We start from the raw sequence: 6,088 nt of genomic DNA, 5'->3' as shown, positions 1-6,088 counted from the left end.
GCTGATTTGTATTGGCAATACATGCTTGTCATATCTTGTTCTGGGTTAGTTTTTCATGGCAGTTAAGCAGTTGTCACTTTGTGCCATTAAAAAACAAATTAGCATTTAAATGAAGATCATTAGTTAATATGTACCATCCTATGTTTTCTTAACAGTTAAGGACGGAGTTGGGGGTGGGGGAGGTATTTTATGCTCTCATTGTCTAAAGACCTCCGATATAGCCTGGAGTGACAGGTACATGTTTGTATTATAACTTTGTTACTCTAAGGGTATATCTACACTACGGGATTACTCCGAATTTACAGAATTCGATTTTGGGCAACCGATTGTATAAAGTCGAGTGCATGCAGCCACACTAAGCACATTAATTCTGCGGTGTGCGTCCTTGTACCGAGGCTAGTGTCGACTTCCGGAGCGATGCACAGTGGGTAGCTATTCCATAGCTATCCCATAGTTCCCGCAGTCTCCTCCGCCCATTGGAACTCTGGGTTGAGATCCCAATGCCTGATGGGGCAAAAAACATTGTCGCTGGTCGTTTTGGGTACAGCCTCACCCCTCCCTCCATGAAAGCAATGGCAGACAACTGTTTCGCGCCTTTTTTCCTGGGTGAACTGTGCAGACGCCATACTACGGCAAGCATGGAGCCTGCTCAGCTCAAGACAGCAATCATTAACATTGTAAACACCTCGCGCATTATCGTGCAGTTTATGCTGAACCAGGACCTGAAAAACCAGGAGAGGAGGAATCGGCTACGGCAGCGCGGCGACGAGAGTGATGAGGACATGGACACAGAATTCTCTCAAACCGCAGGCCCCGGCGCTTTGGAGATCATGCTGTTAACGGGGCAGGTTATAGCTGTGGAATGCCAATTCTGGGCCCGGGAAACAAGCACAGACTGGTGGGACGGCATAGTGTTGCAGGTCTGGGACGATTCCCAGTGGCTGTGTAACTTTCGCATGTGTAAGGGCACTTTCATGGAACTTTGTGACTTGCTTTCCCTTGCCCTGAAGCGCCAGAATACCAAGATGAGAGCAGCCCTCTCAGTTGAGAAGCAAGTGGCGATAGCCCTGTGGAAGCTTGCAATGCCAGACAGCTACCAGTCAGTCAGGAATCAATTTGGAGTGGGCAAATCTACTGTGGGGGCTGCTGTGATGCAAGTAGCCAAAGAAAAAAGAAGAACAGGAGTACTTGTGGCACCTTAGAGACTAACAAATTTATTAGAGCATAAGCTTTCGTGGACTACAGCCCACTTCTTCGGATGCATATAGAATGGAACATATATTGAGGAGATATATATACACACATACAGAGAGCATAAACAGGTGGGAGTTGTCTTACCAACTCTGAGAGGCCAATTGATTAAGAGAAAAAAAACTTTTGAAGTGATAATCAAGCTAGCCCAGTACAGACAGTTTGACAATAAGTGTGAGAATACTTACAAGGGGAGATAGATTCAATGTTTGTAATGGCTCAGCCATTCCCAGTCCTTATTCAAACCGGAGTTGATTGTGTCTAGTTTGCATATCAATTCTAGCTCCGCAGTCTCTCGTTGGAGTCTGTTTTTGAAGTTTTTCTGTTGTAATATAGCCACCCGCAGGTCTGTCACTGAATGACCAGACAGGTTAAAGTGTTCTCCCACTGGTTTTTGAGTATTTTGATTACTGATGTCAGATTTGTGTCCATTAATTCTTTTCTAAGGAAAAGGACTCTAAAAGACTTGGGAGGAAGGGTTGCATTCAGCTTTACTGCAGCAGCATTTGGTTAACCGCCAGGCTGTGCTGGCCAACTACAGTGTTCTCACCTGGGACAGGGTGACACCTTTCCTCATGACAACAGAGAGAAGCTTAAGGATATAATTAAGGACAGTCAGTGGATGGCCAAAATAGACTTGCAGGTGGAGACTGATGCCTCAGACACTGCAGAGAGGTTATAACCACCACAGTGCCCATGCACAGAGCATTGTGGCTGCAAGCATTAGGCATACTGAGAGAGGTACAGGCCACAATTGAGGATTTGTTCTTTGAAGTCTCAGAGTTCTTTAGTGTGAAAAGAAAGATGGCATTCTGCACTCACTGAAGGACTCCGTTCACATCCCTGTTCCATACCACAAGTTGTCACGTCTTCAGCAATAGCTGTGAGAGTTCATAGAATATCATACCATAGAATATCACAGCAAGAAGAGCTGAAGTCACAGCAGATGGCAGCAGCCTTCCTCTTACTGTGGAACACACCCTGCTCCTTCAACACGGCAGCAGATTTTACAAGACCAAGAGCTACATCAGACCCAATCTACAGAGCATAATCTTCAGAAGTTACCTTTTCCCATTCCACTGTGTGTCATCTGCCATGACATCAGACAGGTGGATACTAGAGATTATTGCGCAAGGCTACGTCATCCCTCTTCAGGGAATCTTCTTACAAGAGCTTGCTACAAACAGAATTGTTCTTTTTGCTTTGTCTAGAAGCCATTGAGGAGTTCCCAGTAGAGTTGAGGGAAAGAGGCTTCAATTCCCAGGATATTTTTCTCATTCCAGAGAAGAAAGGGTGTCTTCATTCTATCCTAGACCTGATCATACTCAATAAATATATATGCCATCTCAGGTTCAGGATGAGAACACTTGCCTCCATCATTACATGTCTCCAAGCTCAAGACAGGATTGTGGTTCTGGCTCTTGACTTGCAGGATGCATATTTCCACATAGTCATCCACCTGGCCCACAGGAAGTACCTAAAATTCAGTTTCAGAGTAGCAGCCGTGTTAGTCTGTATCCGCAAAAAGAAGAACAGGAGGACTTGTGGCACCTTAGAGACTAACAAATTTATTAGAGCATAAGCTTTCGTGGACTATAGCCCACTTCTTCGGATGCAGTGGGCTATAGTCCACGAAAGCTTATGCTCTAATAAATTTGTTAGTCTCTAAGGTGCCACAAGTCCTCCTGTTCTTCTTTTTGCGGATACAGACTAACACGGCTGCTACTCTGAAACTGAATTTTAGGTACTTCCTGTGGGCCAGGTGGATGACTATGTGGAAATATGCATCCTGCAAGTCAAGAGCCAGAACCACAATCCTGTCTTGAGCTTGGAGACATGTAATGATGGAGGCAAGTGTTCTCATCCTGAACCTGAGATGGCATATATATTTATTGAGTATGATCAGGTCTAGGATAGAATGAAGACACCCTTTCTTCTCTGGAATGAGAAAAATATCCTGGGAATTGAAGCCTCTTTCCCTCAACTCTACTGGGAACTCCTCAATGGCTTCTAGACAAAGCAAAAAGAACAATTCTGTTTGTAGCAAGCTCTTGTAAGAAGATTCCCTGAAGAGGGATGACGTAGCCTTGCGCAATAATCTCTAGTATCCACCTGTCTGATGTCATGGCAGATGACACACAGTGGAATGGGAACTATGAGAAAGGGTGCCATTCTTGGTCCCTTCCCTGATGAACTCTTAACATGAATATTTGAAGAACAGACTGGGGTGCCCACCTGAACTATCAGTGATACAAAGACACATCTCAGGACAACCTGAAACCTCACATGACTGCCTTAGCTCCAGGATGTTCATACTGGGCTGCATAATATTCCTGCCAGTTCTGTGTGGACACACATCTGCCAGTCCTGATGGACACACATCTGTAATGTGCTCTGTAAACAAGCAAGAAGGTGCTCAATCATCCTTTCTTTGCCAGGTGGCCATTAAGCTCTGGATATGCAGTTATCAACCGGGGGTAGCCTCACTAGCTCTACATGTTCCATGGTTACCAACAACCTAGCAGACTTCTTGAGCAGACAGTGATGACCAACCACACCTGTCACTGCAGAAATCGATCCTAGACCTAATATTCTGTCAGTGGGGGCCTCCATCATAGACTTATTTGTCACAGAGGTCAACACCAAGTGTGTTTGCACTTCTGCTCCAGAGGACACGTGAGCTTGGGCTCCCTACCAGACACCTTTCTCCATCGATAATCTCAAGGATTCCTTTTCCCCCAAGTCCCCAGATCTCCAGGATACTATCCAAGATCAGACAAGACAAGGCCTCAGTCATCATGATAGTCCCATACTAGCCAACGCGGTTTTGGCTTGTTAGAGTGTTATAGATGTCTGGGTGGCCTCGCACTCGTCTTTAACCTTGTCCAGACATACTGTCTCAGAATCAAGATCAGATACCACACCTAGGCCCACAGTCGTTGCACCTGATGGCTAGAATGTCAGCTGGTTCAGCACTACCGACAGAGACTGCTCCCTACAAGTTAAGGAGATTCTTATACAAATCATGAGTACTTCCACCAGGAAGATTAGTTCTCAAAATGGAAGGGAGTCTCCATAGGGTCAACTCAGAATCATGTTGACCCAATGGAGGCTCTGATACTGAAGATCCAGGAGTACATCCTGCTCCTGAAACACAGAGGGTTAGCCCAACTGTCTCAAGGTTCACTTTGCTGCGTTATCTGCATGTCACGCTCTGGTACAGTCATACTCAGTATTTTTATGCCCTATGGTATCAAAATTCCTCAAGGGCCTCCTTCATACTTGCCCTCCAGTCAGAGACCCAACTCCCACGTGGGACCTGAACATCGTCCTCCTGAAGCGAAAGGAGCCACCCTTTTATCCACTGTCAGAGTGCTCAATACACCACCTTGCCATCAAAATGGTCTTTCTCATGGCTACTACCTCAGCATGGAGAGTCAGTATGAACTCGAACCCTTTATGACTGGACCGCCTTACACATCCTTCCATAGGACAAGGTGATACTGAAATCACACTCCAAGTTCATTCCTAAGGTAGTCTCAGAATTCCACTTAAACCAGTCAGATACTTTACCAGTCTTTTCCCTGAAGCCACACTCAACGTCAGGAGAGCAAAAACTGCATATTTTGGACATCTCCAGAGCTTTGCCCTTATTACCTCATGTGACGTATGGTCAGAAAGGGTTAAACATCCTCCAAAATAAATAACCCTCAAAAGACATGTGGGGAGATAATGTTTGTGTTTTTGTGTATTTACATATATATGAGTAGGATCAACGCTGTAATCAACATTCCCTGTCTATGCTGTATTCTGATAGTTCAGAGAGCAAAAGAACATCCTAGCATTTAAATGAATTGTAAACATGGAATATCTCGGTATTCATTTATCTTTGAAATGTACGGTGAACGGTGGAGGAACAAGCAAATTGCCTCATGTTAATTTGTATAGCTAAGTACCAGTGATGGACCTCCTTCAAAATCATCCTAATTACCTTTTGTTCCCTGGGGAACTCCCAACTTGTCAAAGAGGACATATAAAAGATCCTTGGGTCCTGATTCTGTCATTTCACAGCTGCTTAAGCTTCATCAGGGAAGTTTGAGTCACAAGACTGAGGTCCCAGTTACGCTGGTACGCACTGAATATGATATTTGGACATTGGACTATAACCTATGAACTATTTCTGAAAGAACTCTTTGCAACTACAAAGCTCACAATCTCTGCTATGAATCTGAATCTTAAGAATTGAACTCATGTCTGTATGTATATTGATCTTTTAACCATACACTCTCTCTTTTTTGTTTTTTAAGAAATATTAGTTTAGTTAATAAGAATTGGCTGTAGCATGTATTTGGGTAAGATGTGGAATATTCAATAACCTGGGAGGTAATGTGTCCAATCCTTTGGGATTGGTAGAACCTTTTATTTTATATGATGAAATAAGATTTTCAGGAATCTTCATCATATTTTGTCTTAGGTACTTGGATGGAGGCCTGAGGCTGGATCATTTTAAGGAAACTGTTGTTTGGATTTCTGAGTAACCAGTAAGGTAATTAAGACACTTTCAGGATGTCTCCCCACTTCCTTGTGTGCATTGAGAGGCCAAAGTTTCTCATCGCAGCGACTCTCTAAGGCCTGGTCTACACTAGGAGGTTATGTCGAATTTAGCAGCGTTAAATCGAATTAACCCTGCACCCATCCACACAATGAAGCTATTTAGTTCGACATAGAGGTCTCTTTAAATCGATTTCTGTACTCCTCCCCGACGAGGGGAGTAGCGCTAAATTCGACATGGCCATGTCGAATTAGGGTAGGTGTGGATGGAATTCGACGCTAATAG

The sequence above is a fragment of the Chrysemys picta genome, chromosome 7, assembly GCF_011386835.1.
Source record: "Chrysemys picta bellii isolate R12L10 chromosome 7, ASM1138683v2, whole genome shotgun sequence".
Classification (NCBI taxonomy): domain Eukaryota; kingdom Metazoa; phylum Chordata; order Testudines; family Emydidae; genus Chrysemys; species Chrysemys picta.
The sequence above is the reverse complement of the archived record's forward strand: the minus strand, read 5'-3'. Positions refer to the sequence as shown.